Genomic DNA, 26,522 nt, shown 5'->3' with positions numbered 1-26,522 from the left:
AACGTGTGTTCGTGGATGGCTCCCCTCCTGGCTCACCCTCAGGGACGGGTGACTGTGCCCCAGACTCCTCCAGCAGAGAACCAAGACCTCCAGTTTAAGCGCCAAGGACTGGGAGCAGACAGAAGTAAGATCATTCCCAAAAAAAAACAAACTCGCCTTTGGGGCCAAGAACAGGTTGCCGCTACCAGCGCAGCAGTTTACCCCCAAGAGCGTCGACGATCAAGTTACCTTCGAGCTCCGGCCGGACGCTGAGGGGCACAGGGGCCGGGCGGGGCGCTGAGGGCGGGGCGCTGAGGGCGGGTAGGGCCGGGGCCGGGCCAGGCGCTGAGGGAGAGGGAGGGGCCGGGCTTGTGTCAGCAGCTTCCCCGCCGCCTCGGGGGCGCGAGGGAGGGAGGGAGCGGCCGTCGGGGGTGGAGGGCGGCTGCGCGGCCGCCTCCCCGCGCTGCTGGCGGCCCTGAGGGGGCAGCAACCGGCGTGAGCGGAGCGGGCAGCGGGAGGGCCGGGCCGGCGAGGCCGGGTGGCCGTGGTGGGTACCCGCGCCCGCTGGTCGGGTCGGAGGGACGGCTGCTGCTGGCGGCGGGCCGGCCGCGCAGAGGGAGGGAATGCGAGGGAGTCGCGGGGCGGGGAGTGCCGCCCCTCCCGCCCTCTCCGCGCCGTGCGCGAGAGGGGCGCCGGGGCTGGCGGCCAGCATGGGAGGAGATGCCGCTGCGCTCTGACTCCCTCCCCGCGCTCCCTTACAGGCGCCTACCACAGCCTTAGGCGAGCGCTGCTGCGGGGGAAGGCGAAGCTCCGGGCTCCTCGGCTCCATCACCGCCCTGCGTCTCTAGGCCGGCCGGTAGGTCCGCGGCTCCCGGGGCCGCTGGTCCCTTGGCGGCCGCTGTGGAGGGAGGCCGCGCGGGCAGGGCGAAGTACCGGGCCCCGTCGGGGCTGGGGTGCGGGAGGGGGGAAGGAAAGGCCGCCCGAAGCGCGGCGGGTAGTGATGGTTCCTCCCCTGGACTTCCAGCCCGGGTCGCCTTTGGTGCTGGACTGGGCTTTCAGTAGCAGCAGCACACGCGTGGGGGGGGTTGCGTCTGCCGGCGGCGAAGGGCCCGTCTTTGCTTAGCAAACGAGACAAAGCAACCCCCCGAACTTCGTAACAGAGGGCAACTTTTTGCCTTATTAACGTTTTCGGAGGAACAGAAGTGAAGTATAAATCTGTTGGCCGGTGATGAGAAATAGCGTAGGTTTCATTGGCTTTTTATCTCCTAGCAATCGACACCTCCGCAGACCGCAGGATAATCTCTCTCATATTGTGGATTGTGTCATTCTCTTTAAATTGCATGTTTAAAACAACAAAGGCAGTGACTTCATAGGGAACCGCCAGGAGCTGCTCTGTACCCCTCCTGTTTATTGGGGAAACATTTGGGAACCGGTTTGGTTTTGTAGGTGGGATCAGAAGTAAATGTAGGACATGAAGACTGTAAGGTTGGTTGCAGGTAATCTGTGTCTAGCCATCTTATTAAGGTGAGTTTTGGAGGAAGGAATATGAAAGTCTTTGCATGTGGAAGTAGCTAGGGCAGTAACTGTGATCAGTTCATGAAGCCTTTTCAGTGGGAAGAGAACATTTTTTTATGGAACTGTACAGTGAAACTGGGTCAGAATACACAGACTTTCTCCTGGGGACTGAACCTCATGTAAGCAAGCTGTCATTGAATACCTATATTCCTAGGTGTCTTGACTCCCAGGTCATTGGTTTGGCTAAGGCTAGTGAAGTGATGACATTTAATACCTAAAGTAATGACTCCAGAGTGGGACTGCTTTCTGTGCTCAAATTATGTGTCAGGCATCAGACTGATACTTTTGCCTATGCAAGTCTGTCTTTGGATGACCAGGAATATGTTTTAAAGACATTTCTGCAAGAGTTAGAATCAACCAGCATACAAATAGGAAAAGAATTTAAATCCTTTGGTTCTTGTGCAAGAAATACTGATGTGGAAAGAGTAAATCTAGCCTTAGAATCTTTTGGTAGTGCAGTTACAACAGAATTCGCTACCACTCCTAGTGCTATCAAATGTACCTGTTTGTTCAGCTTTGACGTTGGATGTATGTATTTCATCTGGAGTGTCTTTTTTTATCTGCCAACAAGCATGTCTTTCCATAAACAGTTTTTAAATGTAAGCAGTAAATTAAGAATAGAAAGAAATGACAGCAAGAGATAGAAAAACCTATGGTTTAACTTTTAAAGATATTTTATAACCTAACAATCTTTTCTGATGATTGGAAAAGCACATATATATTCCTCCCACAATGGGACTTCTTTTTTTAATTTTCTGTTGTATGATAAAAAAATTGAACCTTCTGTAGATGAGGGGGTTTTTATTGATTTTTTTTTTTTTTCTATTCAGACTGTGATTATTTTCTTTAAGTTAAAGGTGCAGTAAACATAAATACTTTTGAATACATCAGATGTAAAAGGAGACAGGCTGTATCACAGGGTGTTGTTATAACAGCTTAACTAAAAAAAACCCCAAAAACAAAAAAACCGTCTTCATCTTGATACTGTTGTTGAGTGGAATTGGAGGCTATGAGAGCCACAGACTTGAGGACACTTTAGTGGATGAAAGACCATGCATAAAACAAGGAAGTATCTGTGGGATAAGGATGGGCTGAATGTTAAGGGATAAGTGAATGCACAGTACATAGTTTTACTAGGATAACAGAGTGTATGGAGAGGATGGGATCCAGTAGTCTATTCACAGCTTCACAGGCCTTTGAAAGTAAAAATGGGCTGTGATATGGATGAGTGGTAAGTAACCACTGTAACTGGTCATCTTGAACCTGTGATAACTTCTGCATAGCATTGCGTTTTGGAAGCCTTGAAGGGAATTAGTGAAGAAGCCTAGGAAAGGAAGGAGATTGCATTCCTGCAAAAAGTTACCAAGGCAGAAATGTTGCCTTTGCCTGTTCGAATGAGAAGGAAGGTGTGGTGTTTCCTTGCTTTTTTTTCCTTTATGGTGGGATTTTTTCAGCCATGCAGTTCTTATAGAGTAAGCATCGCAGTGAAGGACTGCAAGTTAAAATGCAGTCTTTTATCTGTTTACTTTTTAAAGAGCACAGCAAAGCAAATATTTTCACTTTTACATGTGGAACAGAAATTATTTGGCATATAGCTGTTTTCCTCCCAACCGAATGCAGGTATGAACAGTAATAATTACCTGTTGTATAGTACAATAAATCTTCGAAGCGCTTTCAAATCTTAGTCAGCAAACCTTAATAGCATGCTATTCCTGCAAGAGCGGTAAGGAGTGAGACAGATAAAATGAGACTAGGCAGACTCTTAAATGAAGTTTATTGTTGAAGTGCCTGTCAGTTGGACAAAGCTCTTCTTTATCAGTAGAAGTCTCTGAATACTGCTGTACATTAAATGGCTTCCAACATTTACATATTGAAATACATGACAATATGGCCTAGCGGGCCTGGTTAATATAGGCATCCTCTTGTTCCAATTACTTCACGATTAAGGAGACCTTACTCTCAAGAGTCTATCTAGTTGTTGTTCCAAGGCACCTGTCAAGACTTCAACAAGAGCAAGGTCAGGTCTTTAAGGGGAATGATGTTCTTCTGAAAAGCATTCCGGTTTACCCATGTGACAAGCCTAAAACCTTTAGTCCGTTTTGGACATTGGTAAAACTCAAAGTGATTTCACCAGGAGTCTGTTAAACGTAAGAACATGTAAGTATTAATCTAGCTGCTGCATTTTGGACATTTGAGAGAGGGTGTTGGTTAGCAGCCCAGTGCTCTTGTCAGTCTCGCTTCTTTTTCTCCTCTCTGCTTACAGAAAAACTGGCTGGAATTTTACTGTTTTAAAATGAGCTAGTTAGTGAGACAAAGAGACTGAAAAGTAAGTCTTGAGGTAGTGTGTCATGGTGCAGAAAATATTTGTAAGCAGTTGCCGTAGGACATGGGACAAATGGGGATGGAAGGCTATGAATACCAGAGTAAGTTAATGTTGTATGTCGCCAGTTAACTATTAATGGAATCTGTGCATCTGTAAAGAAGGGTGGAACTTTGAAAGAAGCGTTTCCCAGCCCCACCTCCTCCTGAAGTGTAGAGAAGGAAGCTGGCATTTACAGATAGGAAGGGCAGAAGACAACTCTTTGGTGAAGTTTTTATTTTGTCTGGGCTTCTCTTTCTCCTATGCCAGTTAAATACCTGGTGAGCAACTAGGCATGTTCTTTGTGCATCATTATCTATTAAAAGGCTTTCATAAAAGGCAATGAATTGAGTAGGCTGCCTTGGGACAATGATATGTCTTGTGAATTTGAAATCCAATTGCCAGGATAGAGATCTGCTCCAGTTAGCTTATGAAACTCTGTAGGAAGAATAAGAGGTGAGAAGGCTTTGTTCTCAAGGTTTCATGTGGTGTTCTTTATCTTTTATGTGTAAATTTAATATGCCACAGAAATGTCTGCAAGTAATATGTCAAGAATTAAAGAAGACCTAGTATTATAACTGCTGATTTTTGCCTGCTGGTATTTATAGGGAGTACTGTAGTTTTGCAGGATGTTGAGTGTTATTAAGGATTTGTAGATGATAAGGTAATGTCAGATTTAGGACTAGGGCTTGTTCAGCTTATTGTTCCTGCTTCAAACAGTCTGTCATTAAATTAGATGAGATGGGGCACTTGGAAAAGAGAGGGAAGCTTTATCTCCTATTTCATAGCTAGAAGTAAAGCACCAGGAGAATAATTGACTGACCTAAAAAATATGAAAACTTAAGTGCACAAGTTTGGAACTGAATGCAAACCTCTTCATGAACTAATATGACGCTGTTGAAAAACACGCTTTTTTCAGTAGACTCTGAGATGAAAAGACTTTCAATTTCTGTGTGCTTTTACTTTGTCAGAGGAAGGAGATGGTTTTCTGGGGTGTTCTCCCAACTCTGGATGAAGAATTTGCTGTTGTTGTTTCTTGAAAATTGTCTTAGTAAAGAAGAACATTTGCCTATATCTGTGGGAGAGATGTGGGAGGGAACATCCTATAGAGCTTGCTGAAATTTTTGAAAGTGAATCTGAAAATGGTTTTCATATCGTGTTGACATCATCTCCAACTGAGTATTTGTATGTATTGTAGGTACTTGGTTTCAGGTACATGTGCAGACAGGCACCTCAGAAGTGGCATATCTGAAGCCTGTTTTATTTAGGAAAAAGTATCTTGAGCTGAAGGCTAATTGGGTGACTTTTCTTGAACAATGCCTTTGCAGGTGATTTATATTTGTGCTGTAAGCTTGAAATTGATGCTAAGTTTAATAGGAAGCACTCCAGTTTAACTCTCTCAAGTAAGAGAACGTAAGCAAAGGCTCCTTCACATCAGACCTTTCCCTGAAATCTAGTTTTGTTCATTGCTCTATAATTTGTTGAGGGGAGAAAGCTGTTAGATTGTGCAAATTCCTCATGTTTTGAAGGTGGAACATGTTTTTCATAATAATGAATGCTAAACTCTAACTGGATAAATCAGTGGAAATACTATGTTCTCCTGTGTTTCATATCCAGTATCACAACAGCTGTAAAAGCTGTTTTGACTACATCTATATACGTATGTAGGTGCAGCTGATGTTCTCTATCAGCCAGATGACAGTAGTCTTCTGAGTAGGTTGCAAGATGTCCTCGTGTGTTGGAATCTTACCACCACTGCTGTGTGCCGTACAAAACTAACCGTATTAGTTCATTGCAATACCATAGTTGTGCCAATGTATTAAAAATTGTTGGATTCTCTGCTGACTTCAGTGCTATTTCAGAATTGACATTGAAAAGCATAAAGAGTTGTTAATATAAATAATATTTACAGTAAAGTTGCATGCTTGGAGATAAAGCTTTTCTGAGTCTCAAGTCCATTCCATAGTCTGTCTTTATTTTTATTCACGTAGTAGCGTTGTACTCAGGTAGTGCGCAGGCTCTCAAAACCTGTTACAGAAAAAAAACCCAAGGAACTGAGTGCAAAGGCTTTCTAAGTTATTACTGAGTAGAGACAGAACATGGCTTATCTCATTATCTCAAGAGTTATAGATGCTGTCATTTGCAGCTCCCTGTTTCTGCAGGGGAATTGGTTCCCAGTGATTAATTTTATGTTTCAGATGAGGCTTTTTCCCTTTTTAATATTAATTTCTTTAGCATATCAATAATGTGCGTAGATTGGCTACTGTATTTTCAGATTTTCGTATAGACGTGAGTGGCTTACAAGGAAGGCAAAAACCCCCAAATAAACCTGTGATGCCAGTGGTTGCAGGGCATTCTTAGGGTCACCAGGGAAAGGTAATGAGACTTGTCTTGTAAAGCCATGTCTGCTGCGCAGCAGGTATTCAGAGACCTTGTAGGACATTGCTGTTGAAATATTAACTACAAAATTTCAGACTTGTAAGCAGCCTTATTTGGTGTTAAGTGTGTTCCATCTTTCTTGATGGGCCTCTTGACTTTTTCTGCTGACCACTTCTATATATTGTAATTGTAAAAGATTAAATGGACTAAAAAGGAGGCTAAATTTTGTTTAAGTAAGTTTGAAACTTACTTAAAATGTTAGAAATAGTTGTGCTTCCTAGCAAAGTCATGCCTTGTTTAAATGATGAAAGATTTGGACTTGCGTATTGCCTTAAGTAATAGAGGCATGAAAAAATGGAGTCTTAGGATTTTTATCCATGTCATGCATAGTTAAACATCATATAAATTTTCTACCTAGTTTGCTCACGAGAGTATCAGTACTGTAAAAAATCTTTCTGATTCTTCTTCTCTTGTCACAATTCATCAAGTGCAACAGTAAATTATTACTGATTTTTACCCATTTCCCTCTTTGCATAATTTAGTGTTTCAGCAAAAATAAAAGTTAGAGCAGGGGAAGGGAGCAGACATTTTGCCTTTTGTCATCTTTACTGTAAAATCAGTAAGTGGAAAATCCCTTCCTAGTGCTCAGTGAAATAATGGCTCGCTTTTCCCAAGTCAGTGCAAAGCTGTATTTGCCTTCAATGAATTAGCTTGGGAGTTTGAATCCCAGGCAAGCAAATAGTCAATACACTGGTACAAGTGCTACTTTTATTCTTTATTTTTTAATGTCAGTGAGTAACAGCACACGTGTTACTTTGAGAGACATCTCTGTAGTATATGTCGCTGACTGGACAGTTGTGTGATTAGGTTTACACAGAGTTATCCCTCTAGCAGCCTAATTAAAGATTATATGTAACTTCCTTAAATTGTATGTTTAAACAGGTGATAAATACTGTTTTTCCTTCAGAGGTTTTGTTATGGTATTTCTTTCAAGTGCCTTAGTATGTGTTAACTATTTTTAATGATTGAGGCAAATTTTTTGTTTGTTTGTTCTTTTGAAGCCAGTTTGCCTTCATCTTCTGTAAGTCTCAAAATTGGACTTCTTCACATTAATTTGACTTCTAGGAAATAAGGGAGTACTGCCTGTATGCATGTATTAATCAGAGATTATGTTTGCTGAAAGAGGTTTCTTCTGATGCTATTTATCTGGCAAATGTACATGCTTAACAAAACAAGCTAATTCCCAAGAACATTAAATTTTGAACAGCTTAATTTTTCAGTGTGCCCTGCCATTGCAATCCCTTGAATGACCTTAAAGAATTTAAAGATTATCTGATTATAAAGATTTGCTAGCTGCCAGTGATGAAAGTGTGTTTCATCAGCTGTATAGACTCATTTATTGAGTGGCTTTGCAGCTAGGTTATCACATGTGTGGAACAGCCAAATCAGCCTGGAGCTTTAAGCTCATGGGCTAATGTGCAGAATTGAATTACCGAAATAGCTTTGCAAAGCTCCTTTATATCAAATTAAAATGTGTATGCTCAGGATGATTGCTACAAGATGCTGGTGTTTCCGAAGAGTGTGATACGTTGTAAAAATGAACTTTTTTTTTCTTGTTTGTTTTCAGTAGTTCTTGGTACCGTTCTATCACATTGGCAGTAGTGCTTGCTTTAATCTATTGCAAATCGCTCCAGCAAGAACAGTTTTCTCCCTTTTTCCTTGCTCCCTGGTAGAGTTCTGTCCTCTGTGAATTTGAGGAACATAGTAGGTAAAGAAAGAAAACTTTAAGCCTACTCTTTGTTATTTTGCCACAAAATACTAAGGAAAACCCCAAAAACGTTTTTCTTACAATTTTGTAATTTTATTTGCATGCATTGTCTTCAGAGTAGAAAATGTTTTTTATGATAGAAGATTGTTTAGATTTGTCAGTCACTGTGGTAGTAGTGCACACAGCAAAGGTTGGCGGAAGAAAACATTTTCTGTTATTTTCAGTAGCTGCAAACATTTACTGCTGAGTGTCTGGTAAAAAAAAGTCCGCTGACCGCGAAGCATTACAGGATCCTTCAAGACCCTTAGCATGTTCTTCTCTAGTGAAATTTGAGAAGATAGGTTACTGTGTTCACAGCAAATAAAATACTCTTTGTGAACTGTTTAATTACAGCTGTGTTACTGGAACAGCATGTCATGTGGAGTAAAAGTGTAAATGTGTTCAGAAGGGGATTAGAGAAATTAACAGAACAGAGACCATTAGTGACTGTTAGGTTTGACTGTGCAGCTCTAACCTTTAGCTCAGGAACTCAATAAACTGGTGATTGCTAGGGAAGGCTGAGGGGAGAGGTGGTCTGATTCAGTATAGTACTACTTGTATTGAACATTGCTTAGGCTTCTAAATACCAAAAGAAATAGGAAGCTTCTCCAACTGGAAAGCTTCTTCAACTTTTTTTTTTTTTTTTCCCCAAAAAAGCTTAATAAGAAGTCTGTGATCTGCCTTTGAAGCTTGTGTGTGTCCACATGGACTGGCTTGCTGTTCAGAGAAGAACCCTAGGAATTGAAGGAATCCAAACATTGCCGTGCCACCCATGAAAGTCTGCAGTACAGCAGTGTATTGGTTGCAGTTAAGTCAGTGCTCTGCATCAGCAGTGGTCATGGCTGTACCTGAAAGATGTGAGAAGTTTCCATCTATCTGCAGAAATGTAAACAGAATGTTGAGCTGTCTAGTTCAAGCCGCAGTTCCTTGCTTGTTTTTTTCATCCTTTCTCTCATGGAATCCTTATTCCCTTTTCTTGAAACCCCTTAAGCGGATGGGTAGTCAAGTAATCAAAGAAGTTAATTTTCGTGCATACAACTCATTGCTCAGGAAGAGAGGACAAAAATACAGGAACACCTTTGTGATATCACAAAGTTTTGGTTGCAGTATTAGTTGTTGTTAAAGAAGAAAGTGAAAACATACTACTTGATGAAATAATAAAATAGATTATATAAGTAATTGTCATTCTAAATGGCATCACATGAAAAGCACAACAAAAAACAACTTGTGGAGATGTAAATAGTTTGATTTCTTTTACAGATGGGAAACGTTACTTCAGAACTGAAGGACGTTCTACAGTGATAAAAGGCATTCTTTTTGTCCCTGCTTGCCTCAGCATTGGATTCTTGTTCTCTATTGATACTAGCATGTGTGCTGTTCTGCTGTTCATGCTCTTTAGTGTTGCATGTTGAAATGAGCATAGAATAGTCAAAAGAGCATTTTTCAGTGCAGACCCTTTAGTTTTGCAATATTGTCAGACAGAATTTGTGTCTTTCAGTACAGAGTATTAAAAAAGCAGAATAGAACCAGCAAATTGCATTTAACGTGGTATGTGGAAATTTCCCTGGTGCTTGCACAGTGCGGAATACAGTTTGCAATATTATAGAAAGCATTTTTGTGCTTGACATTAACTAAACCCTTTGATATATGCATTAATTCTCACTGATTCTGTCCCGCCCGTTGCCTTTGCTTTGAGAATATTAAGGAACTGAAGATCACAGAATTTAACTTTTCACCATAATATGAACTGCTGGTTGGAAAGTCTGCTGGTGATGCAAAATCGGTTTGTTCTGCTTCCCTTTTCAGTGGTTTTGGAGAAGTGGAAGAAAAGCTATTGCCTGTCTAGACTGTAATAATTTATATATAAAATTATTTTTTATGTAGGCAACACTTATTTCAAGGCTTATGATGTATTTTCAATGTTAGGCTATAAAAGCCAGTTTAAAAAAAAAAAAAAACACAACACAAAAAAAACCACCCCCCCCCCCCCCCCAAACAACACAACACAACTGTTGTGCCAAGAAGTAATATACACGTAATAAGAGTGATTGCTTTTTATAATAGTTTTGGAAGCCTGAGGTGTACTGTCTTTAAACTGTTTTCAAAGAATTTGTGGACCTCTGATTTTTCTATGTGACAAAAGCCCTAATTAGTGACCAGCATGCTCCTTGATATAGAGCGTCTGTAAATTGTGTGTGACTTCTGGATGGGGAAAGTTTGAGTTTCTTTCTCCTTCCTTTCCCCCCCCATCTATCAGTTGGAGAAACTGGTTTTTTTTTTCATTGCTTGTTTGTAGACTGTTGGTGTGAAATAAAGGGTGAAATCTTACAGCCACTTTTATGGAAGTCTGATTATTGTGGAAGATGATCACTAAAATATTGGAGAGGTCGCTCATCAGCGTGATAAAAGGCAAAAGCCAGATTAGTGCCATCTGTCTTCAGCTGGTTGTTTTTTTTTGCCAAAACTAAAAATTGTAATCTGTAAATCTGTACCTTTTAAAATGCAGCCTGAGAATGCATTTATTTCACCCTAAATGGCTGAGGTAAATTCAGCTTCTAGGTAATTGGATGAAAAAAGGCCAGTAGTGTAAACCAAATCATAAAAATACTCAAAACAATTATTGGAGGAAAAAGTATTTTTCGTCTGTAATTGATTAGTAATGGTCCACAAGATGGCTTAGGTTTGCCAGTAAGATTTGGCATCCATAATGATTATTTCATTTATTTTTCTTATGTGAAAGTTTCTGATGCCCCTAACGGCTACTTTTTCTGTAAATTCGGTGTTTCTTGGCTAAAACAGTACGTGTATGCTATTGTGTAAGCATGCTTGCTGTCTCTTCTTCTCTCTACTGTCTGATGAAGTCTTGGTTCTGGCTTCTGTGCTTCTGCACAGTGAGGAATCTATGGATTATTCCTCCTGCTATGGACTGAGAAGGTATTACATTCTTCCGTCTTTAAGATTTAAATCTCAAGATTGTAAAATTTTGTTGCTTCCCTCCCTGTTTTTTTTTGTCCTTGCCTCCTTTCATTAATATCAAATTGGGTATTTCTAGAAGCGATGAACCCTTGATGCTTCTCACTGATTATCTAGTACTAATCTCTCTCAGATAAGCGTATGCAGCTTGAGGTAAATTAATACAACTGGTCCAGTTTGATAAACTGTCATTCAAATTCAGTATTTTATAGGAAATGCATGGTAGCGAGAAAACATATATCAAAATTGAAAATGTTTTGAAACTACTGATAAAACATTCTAAAGTTTTGAAACCTGTTTCAGACTACCGCACAAGTGTTTTTTTTTTTAAAGCCTTACATTTTTGAATTTTCTATGTGCTGTGTCAACGAATAATCTCTTTCACTTCTTTTCCAAAGTGTTTATTTAGCAATATAAGATGGAAATAGGAGTTGACAAGCTTCAGCCCATCTTTTTCTCACACAGAATTTTAGATTTTTTTCCTAAAAGCAGTACTTTGCATTAGAAGTTTATGCCATTTATATACTGAAATTGCAAATAATATTTTGCAAGCCTAAAACTGAAATACTACATGCAGGACTAGAAGAAAATTTGTGTTTTTGTAAAAGTTCCAGCCACACATGGGAAGGATGAAAGTTGGTATGTTGTATGCAGACCGTATTGTCTAAGACTTGAACTCTTAGGTTTTGGAGGGATGAAAGTCTTTTTGTGTCAGTGTGGTATTTCTGTTTATTTTAGGTGGTTCTAGTTAGTTTCCTGGGTCTCCATGAAGTAAGAGTTATGGGGTTAAGTTGCTGTACCTGGAATTACCAACTTGATTGAGAAGGCAGGAAAATTTGATGCATTCTTTAACTGGTCTAACTCCCTGTGGTCCAGCTGCATCAATAAAATATTAAAACACTGTTATGTTATCCTTCTCTTCTCCTTTCACTTAATCCCTCTCTAGGGCAGTGGGTTCAGAGGTTAATATGACCTTCTGCTTGGTTCCATTCCAGTACTGCAAGTATAATTTGTACATGGGCATTGTCTGCATATGTCCTCAGTCTGATTAGCTCTCCATTATTGTTCATAGGAATGTTCTTCAAAGAAAAGAAAGATGATGCTGTGACTTGCTTTCCCTCACAGTTTCTAGGCCCATAGAGGAAAAGTTTCTGCTAGTTAGTCCTTGTTATGCAGCCAAGGGTGTAATATGGCTCTTTGTCCTGTAACTCAACTAATTTGAGTATATTTGTCACACAGACAAAGCAAAACTTCCCTGAACTCTGTTTTTTGGCGGCGGCAGCAGGCTTGGTGTTGTGTCATGGGAGGAGGTACTGCTATCTTGTTCTTCCTGTTTTTTTAGCAATGCCATCTTCTGTAGCTTGTTCTGTCCTGTAATCTCTCCAAGTACCAAAATATTATGAAGTACAGATAATGATCAGATAGAGTCTTTGTCCGTTCTAGTTAGTGAAGCTAAATCAAATCTGTTATATCATGAACTATCTCCCTGTCTTTACTATGGATCATAGAATCACAGAATTGTCTAGGTTGGAATGGACCTTTCATATCATCAAGTCCAACCATCAACATAGCACTGACAAAACCACCACTAAACCATGTCACTAAGCTAAGATCAGGCAGTCTGTTTTCTGTGGAAGGTCTAGTTAAGAGTTCTATAAATCATCCTTGTAGATTTTTCATGTTGCTATCAAATGATACTGAAGCTTATGTTTTTTGTGGTGAGGGTCCTTTTTACGCTCCAAATCCCATTCACTTTCTTGGCTCAGAAACTATAAGCTTGATAAAGATTTGAAGCTGGGCAGCAATTACAGGTAGATGAATGTCTTGTGAAACAGAAATGGTATGTTTTCCCATCTAAAAGGAAAAGGAATAATAATCAAATCATCTTTGAGGGCAGTTAGGACATGGAGGATATTGTGGCTCTAGGACTGAATAAATTATGTGTAGCCTCTGAATTTAACATGAATCATAAATTGGGCGTGCGCTAGATTTCTAACAGAATTTTGTTCAAGGGGCAGTATAGTCAATTTAACAATTGTTAAGTTGTAAATAGCGTACTAAATCATGCAGTATATAATTAAATATTTTTTCTGAGGTGTGGTGAACAGAGTGACAGGCTGAGGGACTCTAGTTAAGCGGTCAGGTTCTGATTAACTTGTATAATTTTGGTACAAAGCCATATGTGCTGTGTCAACTCATGTTTTGAAGCAAGATCGTGATTTCCTAACCATAGGCATTCCAAGTCTTCAAGTGGCTTTGTCTACTAATTGATCTGGAGCTAAAACCTCCTAATTGTGGGATTTAAACTGGATGGTATAAGCCGCTCAAGAAGGTTTTGGCCTCCATGAAGAGCTCGTTTAAAATGCAAGTATCCATGACCAAAAAACTTCATGTTTTGTGTGTAATCTTTCAACTGGTAGGTATCTCTAGACATGCTGCTAATTTAGTTGGTGATAGCTGTCACATGGACTCTGCTGTTCTCAATGCTTGGTCTATACCACATCTACAGAGTTGAGCGGAGTAGATGTGCAAATGGTAGGTAAATCTTGATATAAGTTATCAGTTGCAGGAAATGGATCAACTATGGATGGTTGGATAAAGAAGGTCTTCCCTTAAAAAAAACCCAGTATTTATTCAATACATGCAAGATGGTGGTGCAAATGTGCTTAGAAACCCTGCTAAGGATAGATTTAACAGAGAACCTTAACAACTTGAAAGCTTGAGAAATACTGGAGTACGGAAACAGAAGCAGCAGATGATTGAGAATATTTGGAAATCCTATAATGAACCAGGAGGGGATAATATCCTTCCTATAAAGCTTGTCTTCCTTTTTTCTGGGCAATGGGTCTGTTTCACAGCATGAAAGCATATGTTGCCTGTTTTCTGCACTCTTTCAGATTTTTATGTGCCCTGCAAATTGGTTACTGGTTGGGAGTGTGCATGCAGAGAGTATGGACTCGATCTCAAAGGTCCTTTCCAACCGTGAAGATTCTATGATTCTATGTACAACTTTTGTCTTAAATTAATTTCTTTATGTGTGAGTATGGAAGGAAGTGCAGAAAGAAGGGATCTGCAATTAGAGGACAAATAATCACCTTAGTTGTCACGGATTCTATGCTTGGGACAAGCAGGTGTTAGGTAGAAGAGGGAATCTCCGTGTTTGTACTGTGTGCATCTAACTCAGAGCTCAGTTACCTTCTGTATTATCCAGTTGGTTGGGGTTTTTTTGGTTACTGGTTTAACCCAGTACTGTTTAATATCGTTCATGTCTGGACCTTATCAGTAGCTCACCTGATTACATTGACAGATTCTCAGTTACTGGGTGAAAAAATAAGATGTATCATGTTCAAGAACAATGTTAATGAATTTCCAGCAGTCTGCTTCTCAGCTCAGCATCACTTCGGGAAGCGGAAACATCTTTTATATAGCTCAACCAGCAGCTAGGTGCTTTCAAGAAATAGCAGTTAAATAGGTTACTTTTTCTCTGGAAAGTTAGTAGCTTATGGAGAGAAGAACTTGCTGTGAAGTCTGTTATGAGGTAAGGTGTATACACAAACGATGAATGCCATTGAAATGCTTCTCAGGAAATGGTTCTACCCTTTAAGACTTGTTAGCGCTACACTTGCAGTGCTGTGCATGTAGAACGAAGAGCTGATTTCTGGACAGATGGAGGTCTGTTACTACAGTTGCAGCCCATCTGCTGATATCAAATCTGTTTTTACAAATGCTAATGGAATCTTACTTTAAATCTGCCTTGGCCAAAACCTTTAATAGGCTTTAGAGACCCTCTAACAAGGCTTTTAGGTAGTTGATGTTGACTTCTCGAAATAGATCAGTGTTCCTGCCCCTTTACAACTTAGTTTGTGTGTTAGGGTGTTTTTCTCCTGTCCTGCAGTAGAAACTTAAAAGCGAGATGTTTGGTGTATGTGAAGTATACACATGCAGACAAATGCACATAGATATTTTATATTGATAGGTGGTAACATAATACATGCATATGTATATGCACATATATATGTGTGGGGACACACACACTCTTTCTCACATGGGTGTGCACTATAAAAAGCACACCCTTCCTGAAGCCTGATGTAAAGTTCAGAGTGTGTAATCTCACTTGCCAGTGCTTCTCATTTCCTTAGAATGAGTCTGCCTTCATTTGAGGAGAATGTTATGAGACAGCAGCTTATCGTTTTTTGTCTTTCTAATATCTCTGTGTAGGAACAGTCAAATCCAGCCAGCTGCCTGTTCATATCTCTGCTATTGCCTTGGAGTGTACGTGTTTCCTGATCAAGTCTCAATGTGAGAATGGGGTATCATCAGATATCTCTGTTTTGAAGAGGTAGTTCCCTTGAAGTTGGTTTTCACTTGGAAACGTATGAAGTTGCTTTATAAAGTTAGTCACTGATTCCCCCTGTGTTAAATTTCTTTAGTATAAATATTCGTACGGATTTTCACACAGGAAGACAATATATCATAGACCTTTATTGTATTTTGGGGGCTATAAGAAGTATAAATCTCATGCCTTGTACTACTAGGTCTGAGTAGAGAAAGGCTCTCTGTCTGAAAGCAAAATTACATTTGTTTTTTTCCTGCTACATAAGAGTGAAGAAAATGCAGTGCTCTTTGAATAACACTAGATATTTGCTACTGCGTTTGAAATAGTGTTTTCTTCAACTTGCAGATAAGTAGAGAAAGGATCTCTCAGTTTGTCTTAGTCCTAAAGATACAGCTGCTCTTGTGTATACAGTTCTTGACAGCTGAAATATAGGCCTATGTTCTGTCTTGTCTGTTTTTCAGGGTAGAAATTCAGACTTTCGCAATAAGAATTAGTCATCACTTGTGTGAGTAATAGCTTTACTCCCAGACAGGTGAATTCACAGATAAGATATCCATGGTGTTGTCTAGCTGCAGACCTTGTAATGTTCTGTTCCCTATGCCATATCTGCATTCTTTTTTTCTTTCTTTTTTTTTTTCCCAGAAATCAACCAAAAAATTCTATCTGTCTGGGCAGGCAGCACACTTTATTTATTTATTTCTACTCCAAGTCCTGGGATTCTATGGTGTTACCTGTGTTGTAGAGCATATGTAGTCTAGAAGTCTAGATTTCCAAGGATCTGGGAATATCGCTGTCTTGAGCATCAAAGACTGAAGAAATGGTGCAAGATAAACCCTCTAGATGGATAGCGCCCTCGGGCCTTCTAAAGTTTGAGAACACGATCACTTCTTCCCCCAGCTGTAGGGCTGCTTCAGAATTGTTCTTGACAGCGGAAACTAAAACATCACTCAGGGTCATGGCTGAGGAGAGTGTTGTTATCTGGGAGACGGTCCATCTCCATCAGTAATTGTTTGGACTCTCATCAGCTGTTTGCACTGAGAGTCATAAGCAGAAAAAATGTGAGTAAGGATGTAGATCGACTTAGGGTGTTGGGTAAGAAAGCCAGGGGACTATTTGTAGCAACTGGTTAGCTGAAGGGAACACTTGCTAGGTGGTAACTTTTAAATTGGTTGGGTTGTTTTGGTTTTCTTTTTTTCCATTTTCATAACAAAAAGCATACACATAGGTGCGGTTTAGTAGAAATATTGGTAGGTGGGATGATCCATTGTGGGAGTTTGTTAGCTCTCATATTGAGCTAAATGTGTACTTAAACAAAAAAATCCTTGTGTTGTAGTAGTGCAGCTTCTTTGCCTGTATATGCCTAAGGTGAAGCAGCGCTGGGGGGAAACAGATGCAGATAGATGGAATTTTCAAAGTTGCTGTGTTCCTTTTCCAGTTTTTCTTCTGTTGTCAGATATCGTTTCCTTCCCAGGTGGGACATATGAAGTAACTGTTGGTATGAACTGTCCTCTGGATACTAGGGGCTTATTGCGGTTGAGTACACAAGTTAAGCTCCCTGCTAGCAGATAGCTTTCTTGTCGTGAGTAATCAAGGGTGCTGCTTTCAAACTGAAAACGCAACAGAATTGTTTCTGAAACAGTTACATTTCTTACATAAGTACCATACATTAGACTGTTCTAATTGTGGAGAAACTGTTTTGGTGCCATAGTAAAGTATCTCTTCTGCTAACTTCTTATTCCAAAATGTCTGGTAGTCAAATATATGAGGCTGCCAAAAGATTTTTCATTCACATCCACCTTTCTCTCACAGGGGGAAGAAATGTAAAAAACAAAGTGAACCCCACAGTTCACTCGCCATAACAATAGCAGAAGTAATTTGTTGAAGGAATATATAGGAATATATAGGATTAAAATCTGGTTTTGAAATAGGGTGTGGTGAGATCAGTCTTAACACTTGTTAAGAGTATGTTGACTTTAACAGTGATTTACAAATATACTACAATCCTAACACTTCTTTATTACTAAGGTTGGTGGGTATTAAAAATGATTTCCCACAATATTTTAGCACACCAACATCATGATATTTCTAAACTTCTCTGAAAGTCAGCAATTTTCGGGGGGGGGGAGAAAGAAAAAAACCTAAAGCTTCCTGAGGTTGAATTTCTCTTTGTAATGCCACATCCAAGAAATATGGGGACTCTTGCTCTCTTGGCATATCGTGCTTAGTTTCTGGCTGGTGCGGTTGTGGTGCCTTCATGTACTCCAGTTGTTACGTTGCTGCAAAGGGCTGTCGTACTAAGAAGATGCATTTATAAAGCAAGGTACCATTCTCTGTTACTGAAACTGGAAGGATTCATATTGAAAAGAATCTGCACCCTTCAGTACTAGAGAATTTATCTAATGTAGTAAAAATTGTATGACTTCATTACCATGGGAGAGACTTTTAAAAACCCATTCTAGAGTAAGTTTATCCATTAGGGAAGTTATCTATTGAGCAATACTGGCTTAATTTGTACCTGTTAAATCAGTGAAACTTACTTGTAGAATCACTGAGTTTCTAGTCTGTGGCAATTAATGTCATGGTGTTAAATGCTTGATCGTTATTCTTCTCAAACATTGGGGACTGATTATAAAGAAAATCATCTTTGTAGTGATATGAAAAAGCAGTTACTCTGCGCAATTGTCGCTACTTGCTTGACTTGCTCATCAGAGCCTCATTGTCTTACTTGTAGATCGCTCTAAAATGCCACAGATGGCAGGAAGTACTACTTATTGACTTAGGATAGTGCTTCCTAGTGACTCCATGATAGTTAAATCATGCATGTTCTGCTATTTTTACTCCTCTGACAATAACTTTCATTCCCTCTTCAGCTGTGCTAAGAGCTACAAGTGAATAAGGACAGACTTCAGTCATGACCTTTTTATAGTATTTGAGGAATGCTTAGCTCTAGCATGCAACAATGGAATGACTGCTGGACTAAAGCTGGAGGTGCCATTCTTAGTTTCTCTCAGTGTCATCAGTCCTTGCTGTGGTGACAATGCATGTCACCCACACAGACCTAACAACAGTTGTGTACTTGAGTGTACTTCATGAAGAGCATTACTGTCACTGTGCACTCAAAAAAAAAAAAAAAAAAAAAAGCTGTATGGGAAGACACCAAGGAAGGCATCAAGACTGCTGCACAGTCTGGGATTTGTCTGTTGTAAGTAAAGTTATATGATAGACAGTAGATCACTACATCATGAAGTTATATTGTCAATAGTAAGTGTTTTCCTTGTGGTTCTTTCATGTCATTAGAAGAGTTTCATCTGTTACATCTGAATAAGGGTATTATTAGTTGATCTGCTGTTTGGGAAGTGTTACTATTGCCAAGCTGTTCTGCAGTCCTGAAATTTATGTTTTTCCATTTAGAAAGCTTGTCTTATTCACAGGTCCTCTGTTCCTATTTAACAATTAAAATGAAAGGTGCAAGTATGAGAAACGCACCAAGGAGACATGCCTCTCCGAGGTGGAGCAGATCAACAGCAAAATAAGGGAGTCGCCCAAGGATCTTACACTGACAATTAAACTAAGAGAGGGATACAAGAGTCATGCCCCGATTTATGTGGATTAAGCTTACTTTGTAGTGATAATTATATTCTCTTCTGAATACAATTTTAATATCAGATGTGAAACATCAGCTACCCTGATGTATAAAAGAACATTCTACAGTTGCCTAGAAAACATGGCTTTCATGATTATTATATACATTTTGGACTGGATTTACTAGTTTGCCTTACAGGAAGCCTCAGATAAACAGGTTTATCTGGTTCTGGTGATAGAGAAACAGAAAAGGGAGGGAGTCAGCAATAACCCTCGCTTGTCTTCCATTGTGAGTTCAGTCCAATGACAAAAGCTGATTTCTTTCCACCTTCCAGGAAAGAAAGTGAGCATTTTTCAAGTAAAATAGACACTGCTTGCCCTGGAGGTTCAAGCCAGGATTCTCAATAGGTCACATTCTTCTGTCTTCCAGACATGGGAATACAAGACTGATTTAAGGCTTTGGAAGGAGAAATGATCTCTCGTGTTACAGTGAGTGTGAAAGCATCGCTGTATCCTCAAATAAAATGCCAACAGTGCCTTATACTTCTGGAAGTGTGTTATGGTTTGAAGAACCCACAACAATTTATTGTCACGTAGACAATTATTCTCTCACCTGATGACCCCTCCCCACCCAGGAAGGGGAACTGGGGAAAAACAAGGAAACACGAGGGTTGAGATATAAACAGATTTGATAGAATAATACTAAATAATTAACATTAATAATACTAAAGAACCAGTGTTGATACCAATATAAAATATACAAGGATTATACTCAACCAATTATATCAGCAGGAAGGTGTGCACTCCCAGCAGTGGACAGCAAATGTCAGACACCGTGAGCGGTACGGCTTCAGGAGGAAGGGAAGGGCTCAGGGGTCCGGCGCTGGGGCAAGGAGTTCTCAGGATCACAGCCATCATAGAAGAGAGAACTCCACAGCAAACTTTCTAATTTATATTGATTGCGATGTTCATGGTATGAAATAGTTCTGTTGGCCAGATTGGGTCAAGTGCCTGGGTCTTGCTCCTCCTCATCCCTGCACCTGGTGAGCTCAAAAACACTGAGACCTTGAAACCTGCATACTGTAGCTGGCTATAAAGTAAATATTTTCACAAATTCAGACACTAGAGTCTTCTAAAAGTGCAGTTTTCCCTAGCATTAGAAGAGATCATACTGAAAAGTAAAATCTCTGAAGGAGAAATTAATCCTGTGCTGCTCAAACCAAGACAGAGTGTTCCCACGTTCTTTGTGTTTTATCATAAATTTGGCCTAGTTCCGGTTCCTTTACTTAGGAGGTTTGAGGTCAAGCAGCAGGCTATCAGTTTGAAGAAGAGATGCAATTTTAAAGAAATTTTCTTGATATAGTTTGAGGATTGGCCCAGGAGCATGGGACTGTTTTGCTTACATTTCATCCTGACTTCCTACAGGAGAGAAAGAGGAGAACATGGAAGGAAAAATGCGAGTGGAAGAAGCTAATCTCTTCCACACCTGGGGGGAGGAAGTTCTTGGGTGGTAATACTAGTCTCTGCTGACCTCTCCAAAATAAAGGAGGAAGGAATAGTGCTTATACTAAGATAATATTATTATCAGGTGGCTGATTGAATGAAAAACACCATGGAAGTGTGTTTGTTCGCAAAACTTTCATGCGATTTCTGGCAGCTACTTAGAGACTTAAAAAAAAAAAAAAAAAGAGGGGGAAGATGGGATTTGTATCTTGTGGGACTTTTTGTCCCCTCTTCATATCTATAGAAGTGAAAAAAGTGTTCACGGCCCAAGGGTTTGTTTCCTTGTCCTTTAAGACAATAAACAAGAATAAATGAGATTCTAAAAAAAAATATATAATTCTTCAAACACAGTTGACTTGATTAGCTTGTATATTTACCTTGATTACATGCTTGACTCGAATATTTGCAAGTAATGCTTTATTTTATGGATAGTCTATGCAAATTGGACCTGCAGCTATAGGATACCACATTTTATGTGCACACACATAAGTATGTGTGTATTTGAAAATAAGGTTTCAAAGACTACTGAGGCACAAGCTTTCTAACTTGGCTCCAGGGTTCTGCACTTAAGCACGGTTTCAGCAACAGTATTATTGGGGGATAAACTAATTGATAGATGCATTCCAAGTCTTCTTCAGGGGTGTAAGATGTGGGTCAACATAAATAAATAGGATAGATGCCAGCATTCTGAAATTACAGGGCATGGTAATGACTCCAGATAGTTAGGTACTGAAATGGGAGAGGCCAGACTTTCAAAACTGTTCAGGTATAGCTCCAGTTCAGTTTCACTGGGATTTGTGCATATTGAGTGCTTTTAGAAAGCACTTCACACTTAGTGCTGAATAAAAAAAAAAGTGTCAGTGTTTTATTTTTAGGTATCTAATCATTGCTTTACAAAGGTGAATTTTAAGAGGTTCTTTTCGACAGAATTGTCTTGTTAAGTGTGTTTCTGCTTTCAGGCATTTGTTTCTACAGAGGAGAGGCCAAGAAAGGGCTCTTTGCTTATCTGTGAGGACACAAGTGCTCCTCAGCGATTGCCACTTTTTGCCTAAGTATACCTCTGGAGCAAAGGGGCAATAATGCTCATATTCGGGACAGATAAAGTCAGATAGCATTGTTTTATACGGAAGAAATAAGGTGGTTTTTTTCACCAAGTAAAATATTTTGTATTTCTGTAGAGCCTTCTTGCTATCTCTTTTCTCTGTTTTAAAATTTTTCAAAGGATAAAAACAAATACCAGAGTATTTTATGTGATTATCTAGAAATTCTAACAATGTTCTTATATTCTGATTTTTTTTTTTCACTGTTTCACATTCACTATATCAACCTCTAGTTTTTGACTAGAGCAGCTGCTCTCCATGTTTCTTGGCAGTGTATTCCAATGAGATATCAAATAAGTATGTGGTACCGCAGGCATCTGAGCTGATGTTGTTAAAGCGCAGATTTTGACGTAAAGTTTTGGTTCTGAAGTTACAATATGGGGAAAAATGCTGATGCAGAAGGTATGGAAAAAAGCAAGGGATATGTGTTACTAAAACCAAAACACAAAGTTGTCAAGCAATATTTAAATTGAAGCAGTTTAGCCTTTTGACTTTCAGTCTGGTTTTAGGAACTTTTTGACAAAATCACTCATATAGTATTTATTAAACACAGTTATAGCAATAGCTTCTTAGTGTTTCAGCTGGCAAGAGTTAAATAAAATCTGGAAGGAATAGGCCATTAAACTTCCCCTAATTCTTGGCTGGTGTTGTAGACCTTCAATTTCAAATTTTAAATGCATAAGGGAAAGAGTTGGTGGTTGGGGGAAATGAGAATTTTGAGCATTTAACGTCTGTACTGCATATATAAATAATTAAAAAGCAAGGCGTTTTGAAAACTTCGCAAGTTATAGGAAGAAATATATATATACCTTGCAAATAGTCATTTTGACAGTATTACTCAGTGTGAGGGGCTGCTCCTGTTGTGCTTTCCCTCTTACCTTGGACGAAGAAAGTGTCAGGCTGCCTCATGTGCCATGTTGGCACTGCCTGGATGTTCCATAAGTATTGTGCTTTTGACACGGGTTGTTGGAACTGTAGAGCATAGGGACGAGGAGGTTACTGATCTTGCTTTACAGGGAAGAGGCAGAACTGCCCATCCCACTCATCAAGGAATGTATAAGCTGTCTGCCTTAGAGGGAGGAGCTGGCAGTCGGTCCTCCTGAGGTAAACAGGCTTTTTAAAGGAAGTGTTTGAGATATGGGAGAGGCCTTTGGTTTAAGCAGCATTCTTTCTTGGAACTGTGTTGCCTGGATAGCTTAGGGCTGAATGGCGTGGAGGGTGAGAAATTGCACTCAGGGCTTGTTGATACAAATGATTTACACCTGAATTTACTCTCTTGTCCTGGAGCGAAAAAGAACTGCCTCCACATGATGCAACTCCTTTTCTGTGAAAATTGTACTCCTGTATGGTTTAGGAGTAAATCCTGTCCCAAAGCAAGCAATCTGAAAGTAATGTTCATGTCTGTGCCTCACCAGTGTTAACTATTTTAATTTTTCTGCTGTCTTCCTGCATTGTGTTGTGCTTTTTGCAGTGCGAGTGTCCCTTTTTGGATGTTCAGTGGCTATGATCTTGTGTGGGTTTTGTGTGTATGGGGAATCCACGCCTTCACAGTGCATGCTGAGTTCATACCATCTAGCCCTTTGACATGCCTCCTGATCGTGACTGCACCTGGACTTCTCACCTTGTGAAGCAAGGCGCAGAAACAGGATGCGCTTAGCTTGTTAAGCCTCCTGATCCCATCTCCAGCTAAGCGTCAGTGTGGCTTCATATTAAGATGCCACCATAATGCTGTCCTAAAGGGAGTGAACTCGTCTGTAGAAGTTGCACCTTTCAATGTTCTTTAATCTGTCCATTTTTATTACAAGGAGTTGAAAGGAACAGGGCACAGGATGCCAGCACAACAGATCTTGCTTACCTTAAGTGGAGATGGGGGGAGGACTCACTGGAAGAAAGGGGCCTGACAGGAACCTAAGAGTCCATTGAGAACTCTGCCAGGGCATCTAGATTTCTTTGCCAGTCAACTTGATACCCTGAAAAACACAGGGACTGCTAGGAGCATCTTCAGAAGTTTGAAGCAGACTAGTTTGTTGGTACAAGAGAAGAGCTTCACTTTACTTGCAGTTTTGTGTTTTGTCATTTTAGGCCAATAATATTCTGCTTTCCTGAGATCCACTCACCCTGTCTCCTGGGATTAGTCCCTCTTTGCTCAATTGAAATCAGCTAAAAGTTTACCTTTAAGGGAGAAAACTCATCTTTACTCTGTCTTTTCTTTCCTGCATTTTAAGAGGTCACTGCTCCTAGTCTGTTGTCCCTTGCTGCCATCACCTAGCTTCCTTTCTCTGAGTTCTTAGCCATAGGAGTTTAAATAAACTTTTTAAATGGTGATTCATTTTAATTGGGAAATGAACATTATACAACTATGTAGCCACGGATGTAACTGCAATTAGAGGGCTAAAATGTGAAGATAGGCAGTGCGTTTAGTTTTGATGCAGTATTCTACAAAAGCTTTATATGTTTTTCTCTTACATAAATTACTTAATACTGTCATTATGTTGCAATTTATCAAAATGCTCAGGCATTACACAAAACCAAAAGCTTTTGTATGTATTGAGCACTTAGTACTTCAGCTTCTGCATTCACAAAGGACCAGGCACTACTGAAGACTACCAGAATCTAAGGAGACGGCAAATTTCAAAGAATTGTGCATTGCATACATTATCATTCCTACGAATTTCTCCTTGTGAAAAACATCCATCGCAAACAAACTGGTGGGGAAGTTGCATGTTTTGAGCCAAGCACTTTCACTGTCAGCTTCATCGTGTTGAGTTAATGGTGCCTGACTGCTAATGGGTGGAATGTACAGATGGAGAACTCTGGCCGTGCATTTGCCTGCAAACGCTTCTCCCCAGCTTGCGTCAGTCAGTTCCCCGGTAACAGAAAACCATTTCATGGAAGCTTCTTTAATCTTCATTACCAATGTGTTGACCTGGTCTTTTCTGTGACACACAAGCACTGCAGCTTCAAGATAGTTCTGAGGAAAAAAAGTTACCAAAACAAAGTTACCGAAAAGTTACTGAAACAGATATGCTTCAATGAGAGTCCTACTCAAATCCCAACTCGTGCTGTTTTGCATGTGGCTATGTTTGTAATGATTGATGTTTTGTTGTATTCTGCTTGGGCTTTCAAACCCATTTTGAAATGTTTGGGGTTTGGTGTGTTGTGATGTTTATTTGTCAAGCTACTGCTCTCAGTAGTATACAAGCAGGTCTTGTTGCCTCCGTTGCTATAGCTGAGGCCTGGGTGGCAGCGTGGATATTCATACACTTCTTACTGTGATCAAGAAATTGTTTTCTGCAGGATTCCTCTACTGTTGTAAGATGTTTGGGAGTTTGAGCAGACATGCTTATGGTCTCTGTAGTGATATTAAATAGGGAATCAGCTTATATCTGCTGCAGAACAGTCCACATTATGATTTAATCACAGCTGAAAGGAATCAGGATTTTGCAAGATGGGGAAAAGGAGAGTGGCAGAGAAGGATTTGGGGGGGGGGATTTTTGGTGGTGGTGGTGTTACGCTTAGCATACTTCCTTTAGAATATTTATCACAAAAAGTTTTCATTTGCAGATCATGTTATTTTTAATTATATTTGGGAAAAGATGAGATCTTTCAATCTGAATAATCCGTTTTGATTGTAAATGTGCATACTGAAATTTGAGGCAGTGCCATGAAATCACAAAATTCCCTGGTACGGGTGATAGACCAGACACTCTGTGCCAGGTGTATGTGAATCTCATACTGACTAGAAACCTGATGATTTCTGGCTTTCTATCCGTTTATTGCAAGTCTGTATTGGTCCCCAGCTTTCCATTTTGTATGGTGTATTATTTTTTTTTCTCTTCGGGGATTCATATTTCATTATTTTAAATGTGGTCTGGATCTGTTTTCTCTTCCATTATCTTTTGATAATGACTTTTGAACATTAATTTTTGGAAATGTATCTGGCTTACTAAATATGCAGAATAATTGAATACTAAAAACTGGCAAGTGGCGAAGCAGGAAAAATAAGCTGTCTGTGATGAAATGCAGCCAGCAATATGTAATTTTTCAATAGCGTAGTATAGAATTCTAGCTGAAAAGACTCTGGGTAGTACTTCAAGTATCTTCAAAGCCCATGTTTTCAGCTAGAAACTGCAGGATATTCATCCTTTTATATTGCTATTATATGGATATGAGCTGGTTATCTGGAAATAAGAAAAAAAACGTGGAAGGCATGAAATTGCCTAGACAGTTGGGAAACTAAATATAGCTAGTCGGCCTGTCCTCCTTGTAAATTGTCGGATTAATATCCGTGAGCGTACATCTGAGCCAGGATTGTATGCTGATGGGGAGGCTCTGGCTAGTTGATTGGAAGGGAGTGGAAGGAACCTTCAGCAGTACTGTTGGGTCATCTAAAGCTGTTGATATCAGTTACTGATCTCAGGACAACATGCATTGCTTGTGGAACTGTCTTTTCCATTTCCAGCAGCAACTTTGGAGCATTTGAGACCTAAAAAACTCGTTGCTGGTGATTGACGGTATACCTTAGTCTCTTACTGCAGCTCACTGCTTCAAGATTTTATTCTTTGGGCTTTGGAGAAAAGTGGAGAGAGAAGCGACTGCAGCTGCATCTCAGTGAGAAATATAAATTCATGGAGTGCTCGATCTAAGAACCTTGAGAGTCCATAGAATGCTGAAATAATTCAGCAGACACATGATTTATTTGTTCCTGAGTTTACCAGAATGATGAAGCTTTGACTTTGTCAGAATATTTAGGGATGCATTTTTCAGTTTTCAAAATGGTTTTGGTTTTGGACCATATTGGTCATATTATGGTGTGGTGCGAATGGTTTAACTCTTTGAAAAAAATATTAACCTGCCCTCTTTTATCTGGGGAGGGAAGTCTATATTTGTTTTCTGGGGATGTAATAAATAGAGTGCTGCTAATGGTTT

General features: G+C 39.8%; 1 protein-coding gene across 1 annotated transcript in view; it reads left to right on the top strand.

The window, feature by feature from the left end:
* The first annotated feature begins 645 nt into the window (after window positions 1-645).
* PTPN13 (protein tyrosine phosphatase non-receptor type 13) overlaps window positions 646-26,522 on the top strand; it is a 128,210-nt gene continuing 102,333 nt past the window's right edge. The window contains exon 1 of the mRNA XM_063335460.1: window positions 646-835. The gene's annotated coding sequence lies outside the window, so the exon portion shown is untranslated. The remainder of the gene's footprint in view (window positions 836-26,522) is intronic.

The sequence above is a fragment of the Chroicocephalus ridibundus genome, chromosome 5 (genome assembly GCF_963924245.1).
Source record: "Chroicocephalus ridibundus chromosome 5, bChrRid1.1, whole genome shotgun sequence".
NCBI lineage: Eukaryota > Metazoa > Chordata > Aves > Charadriiformes > Laridae > Chroicocephalus > Chroicocephalus ridibundus.
This window is presented reverse-complemented; position numbering and strand designations above follow the sequence as displayed.